The sequence below is a fragment of the Dermacentor andersoni genome, chromosome 7, assembly GCF_023375885.2.
Source record: "Dermacentor andersoni chromosome 7, qqDerAnde1_hic_scaffold, whole genome shotgun sequence".
Classification (NCBI taxonomy): domain Eukaryota; kingdom Metazoa; phylum Arthropoda; class Arachnida; order Ixodida; family Ixodidae; genus Dermacentor; species Dermacentor andersoni.
Window position 1 is genome coordinate 138726782 of NC_092820.1, and position 22349 is coordinate 138749130.

The 22349-nt window shown below is 46.0% G+C and overlaps 1 pseudogene; it reads right to left on the bottom strand.

The window, feature by feature from the left end:
• Positions 1 to 361: 361 nt before the first annotated feature.
• On the bottom strand, positions 362 to 540 carry LOC126534979 (U2 spliceosomal RNA; annotated as a pseudogene).
• Between the last annotated feature and the right edge of the window lie 21809 nt (positions 541 to 22349).

Consider the following 22349-nt stretch of genomic DNA (forward strand, 5'->3'; position numbering starts at 1 on the left):
GGAAGTTTTTAATACAACGCGATAATTCTTGCTCCGTCGACCAGGAGTGTAGCATGAAAAGGAAGCACCAAACTTGTGCCGCACTAGGATTTGAAAGAGGACCACTGTTCGCGTTTGCATCGTCTGAATTAATATATCTTTCAGACGGCAAGTGATGTGGTGGGAGCAGCAGGAGGAAGTTTTCGAGTTTTTATTTTCAGCCAAAAGCATGTTAGGCAAATTTATTGCATTTAGTGAATTTTCTTCCGGACCAATTTTAACGTGAAAGCCAACACAATCGTCGTTTAAACAACTGCTTCCATTTTATAGCAAATCTGTATAAAACAAGGTTCTTGAAAAAAAATTGCATGCATCTATCGAGCCATGTGGGCCGATCCTGAAGACAGTGCAATAACGGGCCCAGCCGCGACTGAGGTGAAGCACGCTTTAAGCACTGCGCCAACAAGCAAAACTAAGTTTAATACATTAGGCTTAAGCACAACCCGTATCAGATGTAGTCTGTTAAGAAAAGATGCTACGCTATGAGCCGGATTCTGAAATGCTCCTAACCTTAGACCGTTTCCCTACCTTCCGCAAGGAGTCCTCCATGCTAACTAAACGTTAGGCGCCCTCGGAAGGCCACCGCAAATTCTAAAATCTTCCATTCGCCTTCCCTGCTGAAGCACTGCCTCACCAAAGGAAGTGTAACGTTAGAGGCTTCTGGTTTCGAGATTACTTACAAAAAATACAAAATATTTGTAATGAATGGCCAAGGTAAAGTGCCGGGACTGATGAAATTGCATTTATACTTCTGTACCAGGGCACAAATTCCATTTGTTTGGTTAATAACGTAAAAATAGTTCAAAATTGATGCATATGGCAGGAAAGAAAACTCAGTCTAGCAACTATGGCAGCATCTGAGTTCGGTTGAGGAGGCGTTGCTTTCTTTTTTGGCGTGTGTTTTGTTCGTGTGTGTGTGTTTGCCAAAAATACCCCTTTCCTGTTTCGGAAGGCTTCTGTGTCGTCTCCGCTGGGACTTTTAATGGGTATATGAGTACAATCGATGCACGTAATAGTAACCCCAGGGCATCTTCCGATTGCTTAGTACCTGATCATGACTACCTTCGCTTCACTGGCGTTTGGCAGCCGAACGTACATTGGACACAGACGTAGGCATATCAGCTGTGTCACCTTCCAAACACATCGGCACACACAGGGTCGGGATACACGCACAAGGTCGCCTACAACAGTTTGCATGGCACACGTTCCGTAAAAACGTAGTGCGATGAGGTCCTTCAAGAGAGAAGATAGCGGCTCTCCTCTGATGTCAGTGTTACAATGCAGTTGCAGCTCTGCCAGTGCGGCTGTAACAGATCGCTTGGAAAAACGTTACCGGGCTAGAAAGTCCACTTCATCGTAGCATTTATATGAATTCTGCCTGTCAATCAGACGTCGCGTTGGAGTAAAAGGCGGTGGCTTGTATACAATTCCGTAAAGAAGTTCATTTGCTCGTCGAAGAAACGTGCATAGCTTTCGAAGCTATCGTCTTCGGATAAATATCGCAAGGCCGTCATTCTCGCCGCTCGCTTTTCACAAAATCAAAGTAAAAAGATATGGCACAAAACACGGTTCGCGGAACCAAACTGGACGTCAATACGCGGCGGTTGGCTACCGCGGCCTTGGCTGCGCACGTCACCTATTCTAGCCGAGCGAACTGCATACAAAGTCATGCAGAGAAGCATGCGTTCAGTTAGAGGAGCACGGTTAGGAAGCACGAAGGTAGCATTCAGGCTCCCTAAGCGCGAGGAAGCACCAAAGAAGCCATAACTTAGTGCGCCTTAGTAAGGTGCGCTCCGGAATTGATGCCAGGTCGCCTTACAGCGTGTGAGACATCCTTAGTAAGGAAAGAAGTGTTTCAGAATCCGGGCCTATGGCCCGTATCGGCCATGTCTACGTTCCCCACCGCGCTCTCGTTGCGTATCTCGTTGCCTTTCCTTCCGTTCTCCCGTGGTGGCAGTGCCGTAAGCGGGCTGCCTGCCAATATCGCGAAACGAAAGCAAATGCAAACCGTCCATGTGGCGCCAATCCCGTAAACAAGCAAAGTTTCGCCGAAGCAACGGCTAGGATTCAGAGAGAGCTTGTGGGAAACCAGTTTTGAGTGGCTTGTGTTGTGTGTGACCGCTTGTAGTTTTCGAGTGCCTTATAAGCATTATTCCACCACGGAAAGTTACCCAACGCACAGTCGCCTTGGCACACACTGGTGAAGCAGTGTGTGCGCTCGGAGTGCGGTAACGTGCGTGTCAGGATTCTTTAGTAAAAGGTGGCGTGCCGCGTTTTCCAACAAACACATGGCAATGTTTGCACCCCGGTGCATCATCATCTTCCGAGTCTAAACATCATGGACGAGGGACGAGACCCGCCTCGCCTTACATTTATGTGAATACGGCGTTTGAGGCATGGCAGTGGACAGTTTGCCTTTCAGGGGCCCACATACTAAGCTTTGCTGGTAATCCAACCTTAACAGAGTGGAATGCACTGAATTTTAGTTTGAAAACATGATTTTATTTACCCCCTACCAGATAGCACAAATCACTAGATATATACGATGTGTGTGGGAAGCTGGAGATAACCGTCACAGAAAAACTTAAAAACGAAGCGCAGATTTATGAATATTCTGTGAATAAGTTTTAAAGGATTCATTAAAATGTCATTTAGAACATATTACTATTGCAAATTCATTATCTTGCATTGTGTGAAGATTTATTATAAAAACAACAGAGACAGGCAACAATTTTTAGGCATTTATTCCTAGCATATACTGAGAATGTCCTGACTCTAACGTTTGGAAAATGAGTATTTAAACATTGTTAGTGTTTTTGGCAAGTAGAGAAAGCTTTATTGTAGCGTGGCTTAAGTCAGGATAGCAAAATGTACAGTAAAGTGAGTAATGAAAACTTCATTCTTGTTGCTTAGTTACCAGTGCATAACAGCGCTATCTCGAACAATAAAATGAAGAAGCTTCGTACATATTAAGCAGCTATTATTTGCAATGCACGCTAATTCAATTACCACCATCACATGCGAAATAATTGGCATACATCCATCCACGAAGTCAACAAGCATTGCTTGTAAACTTCAAAGAGCAGCTGCTTCTAATTCTGATGTTTCCACTGGGAGGCACTCTCAAAAAATCGTAAAATATGTGCGCAATATTACAGCGAAGCTCTCTATGGCTGGGACTCCGGGATCCTATCTTGATGGAACCTCGACAGAAAACTATCATCGTCAATGACTACATACCTCCAAATGCAATGGCTCATACTCCTGCAAGTTTCTGGCTATGAGCACTCAGGAAAGTTATGCGAACTTTGCATATGTTCTTTGGGATGGCGCATACAAAATACATGACAACCTAGGTTTCAATCACGCGCAAGCTCGAAAGAAGCATCCGAACCGTGTAAAAAATGACAAGGAAGTTCTGCGCCTATATGCAATGGGAATCACCTAGCACTCCCCGCACACGCTTGCCGGTGAAGATTGCTGTTGCGTTAGCTGCTGCGCCGACTACAACTTGACCGTAGCATACGAAACTGGGAATTACGTAGCTACACTTTCGTACGTACAAGAATCCCCTTAGCAACTGACTTGAGTTAGGAAGGTATTTGTAGCCCCCCTTTTCAGGATTGTTGTGTGGACTTATGTAGCAAATAAAATTTCTGAATGGAATATGAGGATACATTCTAAAAGATCTCACACTTAACCTAGCGTTAAACCGTAACTCTAAGCTTGACGCACATGTATATGAGGCGTGGATAACGTTTGAAGCACCACGTGACCGAAAGCAAGCTTGACATTCCTTCATGTAAGCGTGAGGGCAAGACTGCGTGCCATGGTTCGTTCTTGCGCGAGTCTTTGCGAGCCGCGTCTGCATGACAGAGGCAAATACCGCACTTCACATGCCAGGGAGCACTCGCGTGAGAAGTGTCCCTCCCGCACATAAAAATACGTATGGCGGAACAGTGTGATAAGGAAGTTTAACTCAGCTAGTCTTTAACGGTCTGTTTGTTTGCTGTAGAGCAGATTGTCAGCGCCAGAAGTCACCCCGCTTCTCGCCAGCCATTTTGCCACTTTTTCCTTGCCCTATCCTGTCATTTGGGCACGTGGACATTAATATGTATGGGCCCTTTCCTATGGCACCGCCCAGAAATCGCTGTGGCAATGTGATGGTCGCCCACCTCACCTGATACGCCGAAACTAGTACCCTACAGGCAGCTACAGCTCACGATGTGGCCACCTTCCTGCTTCGTCGATTCATCCTGCATCACAGCCCACCTCGGAAACTGCTCCGTGATTGCGGGCGTGGCTTCCTATCTGAAGTATTTGAAGCCATTCTTAAAGAGTACCGCATTGTTAATCAGACATCTAGCGTGTACCATCCTCAAACCGAAGACCTTACGGGACGCTTCAATTGAACACCTGGCGATATGCTTGCCATGCATGTACCACCAAAATTAGGGCGACACTCTACCCTTCGTGACCTACGCGTACAACACCGCTACTCAGAGCACCACTGGCTTTCAACCCTTTTTACTTTACTGTGCGATCTGCACCCGTAGCTCAACATTGACACAATTCTACCATACAGGCCGGATACTTCTCAATGTGCACCTATCTCTGCCATGGCAAGACAAACTGAAGAATGCCGCGATCTCACTCAGGCCACTACTTCCAACGACCAAAAGTGACAGAAGACCACTCGCGGGGACACCACTTCTGCAGCTACCTTCCTTCCTGGAACGTTTGTGCCACTGTCGGTTCCTTCCGCTGCACCTTGTCTTTCTTCAAAACTACTACTCAAGTACGAAGGTCCCTACCAAGTCGTCGAATGCGCATCCACCGTCAACAACGTGAACGAACACGTTGAATCGTCTTGGGACATGCACCTTCGAGGGCGAGTCATTGTCATAATCGAGTGCCTAAAGCTATGCTTTGATCCATTCGTAGAAAGGAACGGTTAAGTGACCGAACGGCTCCTTTTTCTTTTCCAAAGGTAACTGTAGTGAATAAGAGGGCTGCTATAGCAGGCCATCCTCTCCAGCGGTTTCTAGTGGGTCACACTCTCTAGCGCTCTTGTTCTCGCAATGGCGTTCGTGCTGGAAGTCCGTATCCTGCTCTAACAGTCGGTCTAAAACGACGGTGACTAAACGACGCCTTTACACGTGATATATCACGTGATCTGCACGTAGCGTTGGCGAGGGAGTACAACGCTCGGCGCGTTCTCACCATCGTGAAGAGAATACAAATCTTGCGGAGGCTGAAGAAGGCTGTGGTTCGAAGACTGCTCTGGGTGATGTTTGCGTTGGATTCTCTGCCGGACGGTCAAGACGTTCGCTCATGGCCGCACAGAGCTTTCGATGAAATTTTCACAGTTGATGTGCATCGCCGTGCGCACTTCTACAGGTATTTTTGCCGTACAGCGCGGGTGTTGCATTCGTAAAGAGTGCGACTGTGCTGAGTTTACGAAAGAAAATCTATCGGTGGCTGGCGCCTCGCGAATAGCATTTCCATATGGATGATGCATATAATGTGACCTCTCACCGGCCATTTGTGGACGATTAAAATATATCTATAAGACCATTACTCATGGTTCCCTCCTATTTATTGGGGACTAACTGTCTATGTGCCTTAAATTGCGTTTTGCTTGCTTGTATCACGCGTGATGTAAAGCTTGCCTTAATTATGCATTCTAATGGAAAGCGAGAACCTTCATCGCGGGCAGCAGCTTCGATTCCAGGTAAGAGTAGCAAGCCTCGTGCTCTTCCAATAAGCTTTAGCACTGGACTGTTCAATTCCTGTGAATTGTTCTGTTTATTTTCGTGAATTATGTCACATTCCCACAATCAAAACGCGAGGTTATTTATAAATTTCTAAAGTTGCAACGCGCCTCGCAATACATTCTGGTTCACGACGCAAATATTATGTGCTTCTCGCTTCTTAATTTTCTTTAAATGCACATTCACCTGCCCACATTGATCTCTGTAGCAACGTTAGGGTACACGCTAGTTGTTATTCCATGGTATCAATCGTCACTTACAGCACATACGTAGACGCATACGTACCTACACACATCTTTCGTCCCTCGTCTATGGATGCGCAGTAAGTGACGACTGTTCTCTGTGCCCGCTGCGACTTCGCCTCTGACGAGGGAGAGGAGCTCGGAGCTGCCACTGTGCCTTTTGTACCGTGTTTTTTCTTATGATGTTGAACGTTATCAGTGGCGCATCCATGTGATTACGTTGTACTAATTGCAACATTGAGCGAAATGACCTGCTTTTTACAGGTGCGTAAAGCGAGCGGCTTTCGAGGTCACGCGATGCACCACCATACGTGATGCGAAAGGCTTTGCCGTGTTTCGTTCAATCGTGGGCACTTCTTAATCACGTTGGTCCAATAAGCTTGGTGTGGGTTGCGGAGGATGACGCCGTTCTCGCCGACACTGATAAACTCGTCAGCTCTCGTGCGTTCACTTCATTTTGCGACATCAGTTCGCAGTAGCGAAGACTAAAGCACTGCGAGCATCCGCATTTAAGCGTTCTTTGCTGTTTCTCTGTGAAAGAAGTTGGTGTGAAAATCACAGTATATTGTTTTCTCTTTCTGGTAGCCCAATAGTCCCCCATCGCGTTACATTTCGTGTCACGTTATTGACGTGCAAATCCGGTATACAAGCAGAAAAAGAAAAACAAATTTTTCTGGGATTTATAGCCAGTGATAGTGACGTAAATTATTGCACATCTCAGTCAGAAACGCTCGTTTTTCTTTCTGTTTCTTTTTTACAGACATTGCAGGAGAAGCTGCTTCGGGAGCGGAGATATTAATATGTTGATGAAGGCACTTTATTACTGCTACGTCAAGACGCACTGCACACAATTCCCACGTATTTACTAAAGATATAACTGGTAAAGAGGGTATTTAATTGCTTTGGGGACCCCAAAACCCATTTGGTGATGGCCTTCATAGCTGGCGACAGCAAAGCAAGGATACAGGCGTATTTGACAATGCCCGCTTGGGATCGAAAAATGATATTAAAGAACTCATATTCGAAATTCATATACAGATCTTTTTCGTTGAACAACCTGCAGTAAATATTTCTCAGGTTTACAGTTACTATCGTAAAATGTACATTACAAGAAGTAAAGGCAATCAGTTTTTTTTTTTCTTTTTTGAGGCCGTAGAGACAAGTTCACAAAGGATGTCATTCTTGTCAAAATTTGCATGGCGATTGCCCTTGAAATTAGGCGTAACTATGTATTCTTAGCACACTTTTGCTTGGACAGCAAAATGGTTTCTTCGAATGCTGTGCCAGTTTCGTTAGAGTTTTTACACATCATTTTCGTCGAGAGCATGATGGACATAAACCAGGTGCAGGTGCGTGTTTGATCCAAATGCGTTTTGCACGCTGTTCCATTGTTTTCAAGATCGAATATGAAAGCAAGCTCAGGTTTAAAGTAAACCTTATCGCATTGATCAAAATGAACAAAAATTTAAAAAGTGTATCCTGGTCCTATCAAAAATACTGAAATTTTCTGCGCTTTCTGAACCTAGCTTTAAAAGCGAACCTGTGACGCTGGCTTTGGAAGAATGCTCTCATTATTGTAGAACCTCTTTCTTATATTGCCTACTTCTTAAAAACTTCCAAAGTGCAACATTTAAGAGAGGTCAGTTGCAAACATGTCGGAATTACGTCCACTACAATAGCCAACGCACTCTTCGCCCAGAAACGACGCCGCACACGTTTTACAGATTACATGATCATCTTAGCTTCACGCGTATGTACAGTAAAACTGAAGCATTTAACACGTATGCAATGCTACATGCCATTCGTCTCTGGAACGTCCCTTCCCCCCTTTTCCCCGCCAGTAACATAGTTGCGGACACTGACCGCGTAAAGTTCAGGCATTCATTCAGCTCGCTTCACCCTTGTTAACGCATGCTATCAGACTCACATTTTGGTTTTATTTTTCTTACTTTTGGCTTGCACTTTTTTACACACTCATCGAGTTGTCTTTTTTATTGTTCTTATACACAGCTGTGCGTCGCTAATATGTTTCTAACTTTTAGGCTATGCATCTGGCTTGTGTTTTCGGCCAACTTTGTAGAGTCATGAGATTGCGACTTTTATGTGCTTACTTGGTTATATGAACACCTTACTGGATACTCCATTTAGGGGCCTCGTAAGGTATTTTACAAGTAACAAACTGAAAATGCTGAAGCACTGAAAAAGCAAAGGCTCATTAGTTAGCGTTCTTAGTCTAAGAAAGATGTTTTCACCTCTAAGGCACTATACTGTGGTTATTAAGGCTTTCTTTTTCAGATACCACCAAATGACCTCATAGGACCATGCACTGTGTGGGGGCACACAGGGCTGCTCATCTTCGGCTTCGAGCAGGAAAGTATTGCCAGCAGCGAAGACACATCCCCAGAAAAGGCACTAGGGATGTGTCTATTCCTTTATTGTAAAAAAACAGATATAATATATCCGAAAGAAAACGGCCAACTACATGACTTTGGGCAATGAATTATAAAGCCAGGAGCAAGCAGCGAAATATCATGGCGCAAACCAGATTACAGAACTTTTCACTGCGTTCTGCATTTAAATAAAGCTTGTAGAAAGTCTTAGGCTTTTTAATCGATCTGAAAATCTTTTAAATCGGTTACTTTTGTTTTTAAACATGAACGTTTCGTTGTGTCCTATTTTCCGGGCATAGATAGTATGAACAAAATATTTACCCCTGCAAGAAATTTTTCTGTCATATTTCTTTTCTACTTAGAATATTCGCCTTTCTTAGAAAAGCAGGCCAGTTAAAAACAGCTTGAACAGGTATTTCAGACCAACACTCAGAATAAGAGTGCAATAGCATGACGGTTTTAATGGCGGCTAATGCTGTCCAGACGTGCTTGTGCTGCACACGGCTCGCTATCTTCGAACGCGCGGCGATGCAGGGAATTCTTGAGAGGGCATTCGTGATTTTGTGCAAGGAGATACCGACGGGCTCGTTTGCATTTCGCATTGCTTGGTTTCGTTGAATTGTTCGAGGGCTTAGCAAAACCCTGGAACTTGTATCAGTGTCGCAGGCGGGAGCGTCCTGCACAATCTCTCTGCAGCAAATTCAGCTTTGACATCACTGGCCTGCTGCCACTGCCATGGTGCGTTGGTCCGTCACAGCCTGCGCCGGCGAAGCAGAAGTGAAAGAAGTGGACTGCGAAGAGCTTGGCGAGCAACGCTTGCGTCGGAGATGTAACTCAAGGCGATCAAGGGTGGTGTTTCTTTGTAGCCTCCCAGGCATGCAGTGGAGGTGCGATGGGGCGTGATGGCGACGCAATCTCTTTTCCCGCCCACAGTCGCTGTTCCCCAGGCGTCGTGCCGTAGAGTGGATAATGATAACGCCACAATAAGCTTGTGAACAGGACTCTCTATCACTTCTGCTAAGCGTGAAGTGGGGTTGGGGATCACTCCTTGAAAGTGTGATCGGTAAGCGTGGAGAAGTATTACGCTTAGGCTAAGCTTGTAAGAAACTGCAAACGCAAGCATAGGTAAGCGTGAGTTTGTATACGTTGTGCATAATGCATAAAGATAATTATGAGTCTATATAGACTACCTAGAGATCGCACTATACATTTTCTTTAGGACCATGTCATAAAAATCGTATACACGTTGGTTGAAATTTATCGCGGCCGTTGCTTGTCTTAAGCAATTACGCGTACAAATGTACGCACTCCGAATTTATTCGCTTTAGTTTTACGTCACCGTCTTCTCAAACTGTAATTTGCATAGAATATTCCGGGCAGATCTTTGACTGCCACAAATATAAAATTGATGTATTCTGAATACAATGCTATCAAAACATGCAGTGTGCAATACATGTTTCTCATACTGTCTACATAAATTGTAACTCCCAACCTAATTTCACAACGTTTGTGACACCTTGTGTACTTTCTTCTGAAGCTGCTTATGTGCATAACAATCTGTGTTGTCACCTTTTGTTATACAGCGCTTGTTACCATGCCACAAAAATATTTGCCACCGGCGAATTACTTACATTGGCAGGAGACATTCATTGCGTCGTATCTGCCGCTTTCTCCATCTTTTGTAAAGTTTGCAGTGCAATTCATCCGACCATATCTACAAGAAAAAAAAAAAACAGGTTTGTTCATAAATAAAGCAGAATATAATCATGTGCAAAAGCCTTACCCTCTCCAAAACGTACAACCATCATCTGTGGCGCTAATATTCTTATCAGGATAACACCTTTCCTCCAGCGGAGATCCATCTTCCACAAGCGTATTGGTAGAGGTAGTTGCGTAGGTATATAACTCTTCACCGTTCTTGTACATCTGTGAACAAATAAAAGCATCGAAGATATGTTGATCCAACGGAGGCAATAAAACTCACTGCCCGTTTAGCCCTCTTCATTTCGCTGTTGGATATATGCGTCATAGGGTGCATACCGGAATATGTTTACCACAATTCAACGCTAAATTTCTTCGCCCAATTTGTTTCTTGATGATTTTATGCATCTGCGCATTTTAGCGAGTGGGTGTGCAAAAAACAAACGTTATTCAACTGATGCGAAAATTGTATGTTTGGCTTAACGCCCAGTGTACTACTACACATGGCGTGGTTAGCATGCAAAGAGACGCATAAACTAAGATATTGCAGCGTCTATACTGCGGCAAAGACAACGACGATAAGAAGACATATCGGTACTCATAAAAAACATGCAGATGAAGAATAAGTATCAGCAGTATTTGGCGTGCGCTATTAAAGTAGTCCTCTCTCTATACTGCTTCTGCTCACAAGTTCGTTGGTCCCTCGAGTTTTGTGACGTCACGAGAATATGCACACGCATTAAGAAGTAACTAAAGTGTGGGCTCAAGGTCAGTGCCTCTGAGAATGTCCAAGAGCGCTTACGTTGGTTGCGCTTTTGTAGTTATCTGCTAAATACAATAGGGTTGGTAATACCGTTGAACTTATAATACAATAATCGATTAAAAGTATCCCGCAACACGATTATTCGTCAGCGATGTCCACTTCTCATTTGTTCGATTTAGTCGGGTAATTAAGCTGAATAAATCGCGTTTTCCAGAGTTTGACAGGAGTGGCGAGAAAATTTTGAAATCATACTAGAATGCAGGAGCACGAGTTGCGGCTGTGCCGCAGTGCAGAGCGATCGACGACTGTTCTTGCGAGTCCCGAGTGATGCCCAGCCGTGTGCCTGCCATCCGTTTCTCCACACGCGACCACGCCCCCCAAAGCCAGAGGCTTGAAATGCCCTCGCATTTAAAGATATACTAGCGCAGCCCAGTGGTCGATCGTCGTTTCTCTCCGAGTCCACAAAAAGAAGTGGCGCAGCATTCGCAACGGTTCGCAGCGTGTATTTGACATACCGATAGAGTTCATGCCGATTCCAGCAAATCTGTGATTTCCTAGCGTCTGTTCTCGCATGCTGGTCGTGTAGTCATTGAAAGAAGGTGTGGGTATAGCCCAAACATTCGATGCAATTGGCATTCCTCCGAAGTGTAGGAAAGAGCATGTGGCTTAACATCCTAAACCTGCAATTGCATATTGCAATTTTTTGCATATTTTAGATGGACGTCACCTTTTCACTTTTCACTCCGGCTGTAGAACAGCTTCATTTTCAAGCGTGTTCAGAAGCTCTGCCATCGTTTCGCGTAACATGGCGCTCTCCAATTACTGTCGGTATTTGATATCCTAATTTTAGTTTTACAAATGACAGCATTAGGAGAATAATTGAATACTGTTGTAATCGTACCGCTGGCACGAGTTGTTGGGGTCTCGGTGCTGACGCCCGTTATTGCCAATGGGTCGCAAGCCCCAAGGGTAGCGTTGGCCTGGCGGCCTGGGGCACTGGAAGCATCCGAAGGTCCCGGCAAAGCATGAGAAGACTGGTAACAGAACAACTTGTTTATTCTAACATAGCAAAAGAGCGGCCGGTCAGGTCGACCGGAGTGGAGAGACGGGAGAGCACGTAACTCAACAGTACAAATCGGAGCCTCTCTTCTGGCGTCCGGGGGCAGCTGCTCTTATACTCCCGGCGTCGCGGTCCAAAAGGGAAGGAGGGAAGGTCACGGGATGAAGGTCACGGGACGGCGCAGCAGGAGCCCACGACGGCGCGAACTGTCGGGCCGAGAGACCTGCTGAACCGAGTGTAGTGACGCATTGCCAACCCTCACCCACACGACGGCGCGAACAGTTGAGCCGAGAGACCTCCAGGCTCCTCATTCGGGGAACTCCGCTCCCCGGCTGCCGCGCTTTGACAAGCGAGGGCACACACACACACACGCACACACGAAGACACGTGGCACTGAAACACGCCTGGGCACGCTTGGCGGGTAGGCGTTGCGGCGGCGTCGGACGGGCCAAAATGTCCGCCGCTTTGAACAAAGCCCCGGCGTCCGTTGCATCCGCGCCGGCATTACCGCGCGTTGTAGGCGAAACGTAACAGACCGCCCCGCCGGGGGAAGGAGATCCCGATGGTCAGGGGACTGCATCCGCTGTCCGGAGGGATGTCGCTCGATGATGCTCATAACCGAAGTTGGGCGTCCTTGGGCGTTTCTTGAGCGCAGCGCACAGAGAAGGCCTCGTTCTCACGTTCAGGTGCACACAGGACACTGCAAAGTGACTTCGGGAGAGTTGACATTTTTGTTCTCGTTTCCGGCAAGCGTTAGAACCACGCCAAAAGTCAACCGCTCAGTTAGCAAGCACGGCACAACCCTCACTAAGCCCTGCCAGGCTCTTTCCCCTTTTATACTGCTGCCTAGTTCCTTACAGTAGTTTAGCAGCACTCAGAACGCGTCCACAAATCGGAAAAATTGCACTAAAAAGCACATCATCACTTTGAAACACTACACAAAAGCAATAAGTTAAAAAAAATCCTGCCTCAGGAAGAAAAACATCAGTAACAAGCAATTTTGAGGCTGATTCCCACGTTAGGGGCTTCGACTTAAGCCATCGGCGTTACCGTTGAGACTCCCCTTTTTGTAACGCACCTCAAAGGAATATTGTTGCAAAGCGAGGCTCCAGCGCAGGAGGCGGCCATTTTTGGGAGAGATGGTCTGCAGCCATTGGAGAGGGCAGTGATCCGTCTCAATGATAAACCTCGAGCCGGCTAGGTAACATGACAATTTCTGAACGGCCCACACGATACACGCACACTCTTTCTCGGTGGCGCTATACGCCTGCTCACGACTGGTCAGCTTACGACTAGCATACAGGACGGGGTGTTCTACTTCTCCATTTTCCCGTTGGCACAGTACAACGCCCATGCCTCGCTCACTAGCATCACACTGAACAACGAACCCTTTTGTGTAGTCGGGCGATCGTAGCACAGGCTGGCTTGTTAGGGCGCTCTTTAGGGCGCTAAAAGCTCTTTCCTTCGTCTCATCCCAGACGACTGTTTGCGGCTCTGTCTTTCTTAGAGCATCCGTCAAGGGAGCCGCGATATCAGAGTACCTGGGGATGTACCTCTGATAGTAGCCGGCGACACCTAAGAACGACCGAATATCGGTCTTCGTGCGCGGTTGCGGGAAGTCTCGCACAGCGGCCACCTTTATTTCAGAGGGGCGGCGACGACCCCGACCAATCACGTGTCCGAGGTAGACAACCTCGGCCTGTGCTAACTGGCACTTGGGAGCCTTGACTGTCAAGCCCGCATCGCGCACGCGGGTTAGCACTGCCCGCAAGTGCGCCATATGTTCCGGCCAGGATGCGGAGAATATCGCTACGTCGTCTAGATACGGTAAAGCGAATTCTTGCTGTCCCCGCAACACTTTATCCATGAGGCTTGAAAAGCAGTATGGCGCGTTCTTCAAACCAAAACTCAAAACTTTAGGACGGAATGTCCCCATTGGTGAAATGAATGCCGCATACCTACTAGCCTCTTCTGTAAGTGGAACCTGCCAATAACCCCTGACAAGATCTAGGGTGGAAATAAACTGAGCGCTACTCACTCTCTCAAGGCGCTCCTCGATGTTAGGGATCGGATAAATTTGATCCTTAGTGATGGAATTAAGCCTGCGGTAGTCGACGCAAGGACGAGGTTCCTTGCCCGGTACCTCAACTAAAATCAAAGGGGAGGTATAATCACTCTCACCCGCTTCAATAACACCGAGCTGTAGCATTTTCTTTACCTCAGCCTCCATAATATCGCTCTGGCGGGGTGACACCCGGTACGCCTTGGATCGTACTGGCTCTGGGGAGGTAAGTTCTATGTCATGAGTAAGGACAGAAGTCCTACCAGGCCTCTCAGAGAACAGACCTTGAAACTCTTGTAAGAGCTGGTGTAGTTCTGTTTTCTGCTCAGGCGACAGCGATGCTTTAGTTATTAAGTCACTAATGACTTGATCGGTGTCTTTCCTGTTTGTCACTGAGCCTAGTCCCGGAAGCTCGACCGGAAGCTCTTCTAACTTTCCCGCATCGGGATTTTCCTCTCCAGTATCTGGTGCCTTTAACGCTACAGGCTCAATTTTATCCCGTTCGGGCGTGCTCTGAATACTAGCTTGCTGCGCCTCTGACCCCTTTTCATCGTTTAACAACGTCGACCCCGCAACTACCGCCTTTGCAGCGAGCTCCCGAACCTTCGATCTGGTTAAGGCCTGAACGCTAGCCTCACCAAACAAAAGCCCCTTCTCGCGCAGGAGGTGATCGGACCTGTTCGAAAATAGGTACGGGTACTGGGGGGGCAGCATAGATGACACTGCGGCCTCCGTCTCAAGTGCTCCGAAAGGTCCTTCAATAAGCACTTTTGCTACCGGCAGACACACGCTATGAGCTTCCACTGCTTGCTTGATCCATGCGCACTCGCCCGTGAACATTTCGGGTTCTACGTAAGAGGGGTGAACTACATCCATTGTAGCTGCGGAATCGCGAAGCACTCGGCACTCTTTCCCGTTCACGAGGAGGTCTCGCATGTAAGGCTCGAGAAGCTTCATGTTCTCGTCAGTGCTGCATATAGACAAAAACACGACTTGCGTTTTTGTTTCTGGACACTGCGCCGAAAAGTGACCCGGCTTCTGGCACGTATAACAAACGCGCGCTTGCCTCGTCTCGAACCGCTTTCTGCGTTCGGCTTCGGTTGCCGCCGTCTCCTTACGTTCGGTCGGACTGCTTTCACTCGCATCCGCACTACGTGTATCCCCCTTTTCTCTCATGGGTGTGAACTTCGGCCTCTCCAACTTGGAGCCAAATTCACCCTTTTGACCGTCCTTAGCTCCGCGAGCCCGACGCGTCACAAACTCCTCGGCTAGCTCAGCGGCTCTAGCCACCGTACTAACGTCTGGCCTATCCAAGACCCAGTACCGCACGTTCTCAGGTAACCGACTATAAAACTGTTCTAGCCCGAAACACTGCAGAACTTTCTCATGGTCACCAAACGCTTTCTCTTCTTTGAGCCACTCCTGCATGTTTGACATAAGCCTGTACGCAAACTCTGTATATGACTCACTTTTGCCTTTCTCATTTTCCCGAAACTTCCGACGGAACGCCTCCGCTGACAGCCGGTACTTTTTTAGCAGACTCGATTTCACTTTGTCGAAATCCTCTGCCTCCTCTCTCTCCAAGCGAGCGACTACGTCGGCCGCCTCGCCGGGTAGCAAAGTGAGCAAGCGCTGTGGCCACGTTTCCCGAGAGAACCCCTGCTTCTCGCACGTTCGCTCAAAGTTAACCAGGAACAAACCAATGTCCTCTCCAAGCTTAAACGGCCGCATCAGGTCAGTCATTTTGAACAATACTCGTTCTCCTGCACCGTGTGCCTGACTTCCATTACGAGCGCGTTCCATCTCTAACTCGAGACGCTTCATTTCCAACGCGTGTTGACGGTCGCGCTCTTCTTTTTCTTTCTCTTTTTGTTCTTTAAGTTCACGCTCATCTTTCTCTTTCTGTTCTTTAAGTTCAAGCTCCCTCTCCTCAATGGTCTCAAGGCATTCCGACAGCTCGTCATCCTCAGCTTCTAACTCAAGAATAGCCCTTAGCAGTTCTGGTTTTCTGAGTTTGTCTGAGACATCCAGACCCAACTCTCTTGCAAGCTCCAGCAATATCGGTTTGCGCAACGACTTCAAATCCATGGCTGCTCTGAATGCTGCTTTCTCTACTGCCTACTATTGTCTTGCCGCAAACTAACCCGGTAGCAACGACAACCACAATTACCAGCTCTGTTTCTAACACTAACAAAAGCCTGGCAAAACTCAGAAGAAGAAAGTCCCGCACTCACCAAACCTTGCAGCCAAGACTTCAGCGCAGTCGTTCCGCTGCAGGCAACCAGTCATCACACAGGGCTCGTTGCGCTGCTCCCGGATGGTCGTTGTGCTGCTCAGCATACATTCAACCGCATCTCTTCGCTGCTGGCCTCCGTTGTCGCGATCTCACCGCTGGCAACCAGATGTTGTAATCGTACCGCTGGCACGAGTTGTTGGGGTCTCGGTGCTGACGCCCGTTATTGCCAATGGGTCGCAAGCCCCAAGGGTAGCGTTGGCCTGGCGGCCTGGGGCACTGGAAGCATCCGAAGGTCCCGGCAAAGCATGAGAAGACTGGTAACAGAACAACTTGTTTATTCTAACATAGCAAAAGAGCGGCCGGTCAGGTCGACCGGAGTGGAGAGACGGGAGAGCACGTAACTCAACAGTACAAATCGGAGCCTCTCTTCTGGCGTCCGGGGGCAGCTGCTCTTATACTCCCGGCGTCGCGGTCCAAAAGGGAAGGAGGGAAGGTCACGGGATGAAGGTCACGGGACGGCGCAGCAGGAGCCCACGACGGCGCGAACTGTCGGGCCGAGAGACCTGCTGAACCGAGTGTAGTGACGCATTGCCAACCCTCACCCACACGACGGCGCGAACAGTTGAGCCGAGAGACCTCCAGGCTCCTCATTCGGGGAACTCCGCTCCCCGGCTGCCGCGCTTTGACAAGCGAGGGCACACACACACACACGCACACACGAAGACACGTGGCACTGAAACACGCCTGGGCACGCTTGGCGGGTAGGCGTTGCGGCGGCGTCGGACGGGCCAAAATGTCCGCCGCTTTGAACAAAGCCCCGGCGTCCGTTGCATCCGCGCCGGCATTACCGCGCGTTGTAGGCGAAACGTAACAATACTGTAATACTGGAGTTTTACGTTCGAAAGCACCATGCGATTGTGAGGCACGCCGAAGGGGGGAGTACGCAATAATTTTGACCCACAAGCTACCTTTACCGTGGCCACAATGCAAAGGTGACGGGAGTTGTTTGCGCTTCGACGCCATCAAACTGTGACAGTAACAAGGGAACACTCGTTGAGTATTTAACGTATCCGCTGTATCACCACCCGATGCGGTAGCCAATTAACTACGGCATTAACTAAGCTTGGGGTCGCTGGTTCAATCCCGGTTGCGGCAGCCGCATTTCGACGGGGGTTAAATAGTGGTAAAACAGGTGGTACAATGGTGCTACAACAGGTGCTAAAATTCAATCAGGAGTACTTCATTGAGGCGTGCCCCATTTTCATATCATGGTTTTCAGACGTAAATTTCCGGAATTTCCTTTTTATTTAAAAAAAATGGTATACTAACAGCCCCCGCGGGTAGGAATAAGGTTTCGTGACTCTGTCACAGAACATCGAGCCGAGCGAGAAAAAAGTTTACGCAGCTTTTGAAATTAAGCGCGATTGCAAGAGTCGTTTTAAAATTTCCCATTGGCTGACTGACATTGTAGCTGATAACAAACTTCAAATTTCGCTCACAGTTCTCTCCTAAAAAGCCAACCAAGAAAGACAGCAAGGACAACACAGGGGAAATTACTTGTGCTTAATGACTGAAATAGAGAAATGATAAATTCCTGGAAACAAAAGTGGCTGAAACAAGAACTTGCCCCAGGTGGGGAAGAATTCCACGTCTTTCGCATAATGCGTAAGGTTCGTTTGAAAGCATCTAGGTCTATCGGTTTGTTTCAACGAGTAAAATATCTTTTACCTCTGCGTTTGAGAAAGCAGATTTATATTCCGTAGCTCACTCCTATATTATGTACTGTCAGTCAGTTTGGGGCACATGCAAACAAATCAGATTCAGACCGCCTTTTCTCGCTTCAGTTTAGGGCGTTGAAGACGGTATTCCGTTCCGCACCTGTTACCGCAAGATCCCTGTACGACGCAGTTAAGGTACTGCTGTACTATCAACTTTACAGTTTCTCATTGGCTGTACTTATTTTTCATAACATGAGGCATGATTTTACATCCTTCTGCACTTAGTATTTAAACAGGGGCTTTACCCATAACTTGCGCACTGTATCTGTGGTTTGGTCGAAGTCACGCACAAATAATGGTACTTATAGTAAATAGTAAATAGTTACACTCTGTAACACTTATCCTTTAGTGATCAACTGCGTCAATGATTGCAAAACCCTTCCTCAGTTTAGGAAAAACATGAAACTGATGCTTTCTTCTCCTGCCTCTATTGCGTAGAATTGTACCTTTCATTTGTCTTGAGCAATTGCAATTTGAATGATTCTCTACATCATTGTTTCCGTGAGTTAGAATGATGTCATCAATGTATATTTCAATAATAGGATAATTTCTCACATGTGGCACAGCATTGTATTTCTGAATTTCCATTGATTGCTTTAATCTCCTAATGTAGTGCAGTATTTTGTCATGCCGACCTGCTGTCATGATGTGTGATTCAGAGGTGAAGGCCCTGTCAGGAGGCATTGTCGCCTCCTTTTGCCGCGCCTCCTGGACACCATCTATGTAGGCCGAGATAAATTGAATTGAATTGAATACAACGCTTGTTGGAAAGTGTCTGGCTGACGGACAAAGAGACCTGAGAGACGTTGTTAAATAATGTTAGGCTAAAAGGTATCCTCGCTTCTTACATCATAGATCCACGAAGCGAACTTTTGAGTGTGAAGTCAAAATGAGCAAGCCGCATAAAATTGCCAAAGCGGGCCATAGCAGACAACTGTAAAAGCCGGGAATAAGAAACACTGCGTATGGTGCGAGGATCAACCTTGCCTTTTCGCCTTTTAAATCACACAAAAGCAAGCTTGCACGTAGGCTTACCAGTCATTCTCGTTTTTACCTTTCAACATTTTGAAATCCTCAGTGAACACAAAACCTATAGGAAAACGTCAGAACAGGAGGTGGAGGAGCCACACGTATATGGTTCCTGCTCACCGCTATATAAAAAACGAAATCCTATAATGTCTTTTAGACATTACGCCCTACACCGTTGTGTTTTCAGAGGCGTTTGAGACCCGCCGTGGTTGCTCAGTGGCTATGGTGTTGGGCTGCTGAGCACGAGATCGCGGGATCGAATCCCGGCCACGGCGGCCGCATTTCGATGGGGGCGAAATGCGAAAACACCCGTATACTTAGATTTAGGTGCACGTTAAAGATCCCCTGGTGGTCGAAATTTCCGGAGTCCTCCACTACGGCGTGCCTCATAATCAGAAAGTGGTTTTGGCACGTTAAACCCCATAATTTAATTTTAGAGGCGTTTGAGGGATGATGCACTATGGTGCAACTAGCAAATCCTTAATTTATTATTTGTTATCAGCAAATTGCTTCTGGGAAGCATGTTGCAAGTTATGTTACGATAATACCTTGACTGTTTTTGAAATTTTGTTGAAGGTTACGGCTATATTAAAGAAATATAGGCAAGTGCCATGGATCGACATCTACTTTTACTGCTGACAACAGTGTGTATCAACAGAAGGTGTCAGCTCGCCACCTGTAACTGTAGGGTCAGGCGTTCCACTAGGGTCGGCCCTAGGACCACTTTTTTTCTTGGTATTTGTAAATGACATTGTTAATCAAATATCCGTCAAGAATAAGTCATCTGCAGATGGCTGCATAATTTACTACAGGATTGATAACCGTCACGACAAGGTCCAATTCAATCAAGCTCTTCATCACATAGAAAAATGGTGTGAGACCTGGCAAATGAAAACTAACTCAGGAGAAACAGTTCTTTTGAGAATCACTAGAAAGTACTTATCGCTACAATTTAACTACTGTATGAATGGAAACTAATAATCTATAGTAAAACATTCTAAGTATTTAGGCGTCACAGTTACCTCGGATCTTCGGTGGAGTGAGCATACTTCTTACATCAAGAAAAAGCAGTAAGCAAACATGGGGTACCTAAGACGAGCACTGCGACAACGCCACAAGACATTGAACTGATGATATATAAAACGTTTATGGCACCATTTATAGAATATGCGTCATCAGTGTGGGACCCGTACACACACGAATATGTTGTCCAGTTAGAAAGTGTTAAAAGAAAATCGGGCAGATTTGTTTGCGATACCTACAGCTGGTACGCCTCTGCTAGTCTTTTCGTGAAAAATGCTGAACTGGATTCGTTAGTCTCGGTGCCATGCTAACTGGTTGCAGTACCTGTATCTACTCTATCACAATAATATAGGAAAACTACAGGATGATTTTATTCAATCTATCACCAAATGAAAACCACTGCAAAAAACTGCGAGAATTTTGTTGTCGAACCGATATCTATAAAAATTTAATCTGTACGTGAACGGTGCCACAATGGAACATGCTTCTAGCTGACGTTGTGGAACGCTCGTCATCGGCTACTTTCGTTTCAGCCCTGAAGGCACACCTGCCAATAATTTAATTAGACAGAAGACCCTCGTTGTTTGTTCTTTTTTGTATTTGTTGAAAAATTTTCTTTGTTGCCTTGTATGCGTGTGTTTTAGCCTGTATATTTCCGCTGTGACTTAAATCCCGTTTTTTAAACGAGACCATGTACATATATATATATATATATATATATATATATATATATATATATATATATATATATATAGAGAGAGAGAGAGAGAGAGAGAAACTATATTTACAATATATATCTACAGAATGAGTCGGAATAGTTCAGATGGCTGACCACCAACAACACGCACCAGCCACTCTCTCCGATCTTCTTCCTCTCTCTTGTTTCATCCTTCCATCACAATATATATTTAATGCGCAAGCGACGTTATGGAAGGGGGGGGGGCAACGCAGGTAATGTCTGTATTATGTATTTATGCATCTTGTACTTCACTCCTGCTCACAGCCTTTCCAGGCTAGCAGTATTGCCTAAATAAATAAATAAATAAATAAATAAATAAATAAATAAATAAATAAACGGCGTTGTAGTATTCTTCCTAATAACGGGTCCATGAAATGCCAAATTTTTAATTGATGTATTTACCCCGTGTTAAGAAAGCAAGCCTAAAACTTATCAACGCCATAAAGTGAGATACGAGGCTTTTTAGCACCGCGATTGTGCTTTCACCATGGCTGCAGGTAAGATCGTGGAGAAAATGCGCACACCAAGAAAACGGCTCACTAATCTGAAATGAGACCATGACGTTGATTTCCATCATCATATGAGGACTGCTTTGGCGATCCATAGTTGTAAAATTATCATGAAAAGACGCTTTCAAGGAATTAAAGCACCTCATTTGGCTGGAGTTCTGTGGTGCCAAATTTTTAGTTCACTTTAGGAAGTTTGGATGAAGCGAAGGGATAATACCATCTTTATACAATTACCCCATGTGTAGTTGTGGCAGCATGTAATGGAATTTGCGGTGTGCCCATTATCAGCTCACTTCCAAATGGAGGACGACAACTTTAATTACAATGTGGGCTTGACAGCCGGTATTAGGTAAGAACCCTAAAAACGCGATATTCGACCAATTAGGCAAGTAAAATCAATTGTGTGGCATTATGGGTAGTTTATGCATTATTTGCTTGTCTATTATTGGGCTATTAGGAAGCAAATGTACCAATACATTACCTGCTGCATGTAAATCAATATAACTGATAGCTCCCAAATGTGTCCCTTGAATCGACTTACCAGCGTGATATCAGGCATCGGTGGATCCGGTCCTCTCTGGAGACAATGAATGAGAAATGACAAGACAGGAAAAATGAAAACTTCGCCACCAATTCTTTTATGGCATATTCAGTGTTTATATTTTCCCAAAACATTCAGTTCGCTGCAATTTCTTCTTATCTGACATGACTTTAAATTTTTTATTTATACAAAACACCCCTAAAAACCCTCACGGCTGAGGGCATCACATGGGGGTGGAGCGGTATAGGCAATTTATAAAAAAGAACAATACACGACAAATTCATCGAAAAGAAAATTAAGCACACATCATTTGACATTTGACTAAAAGAACCAAATACCGCTAATTCCGACAAGCACAAATAAAAAGCAAAGAAGCAATAAAATGAACAAGACAGTGGTCATAATTACACCAGTTATACATCTTCCAAATAACGTGAAATGAAACAACAACATTTACATTATA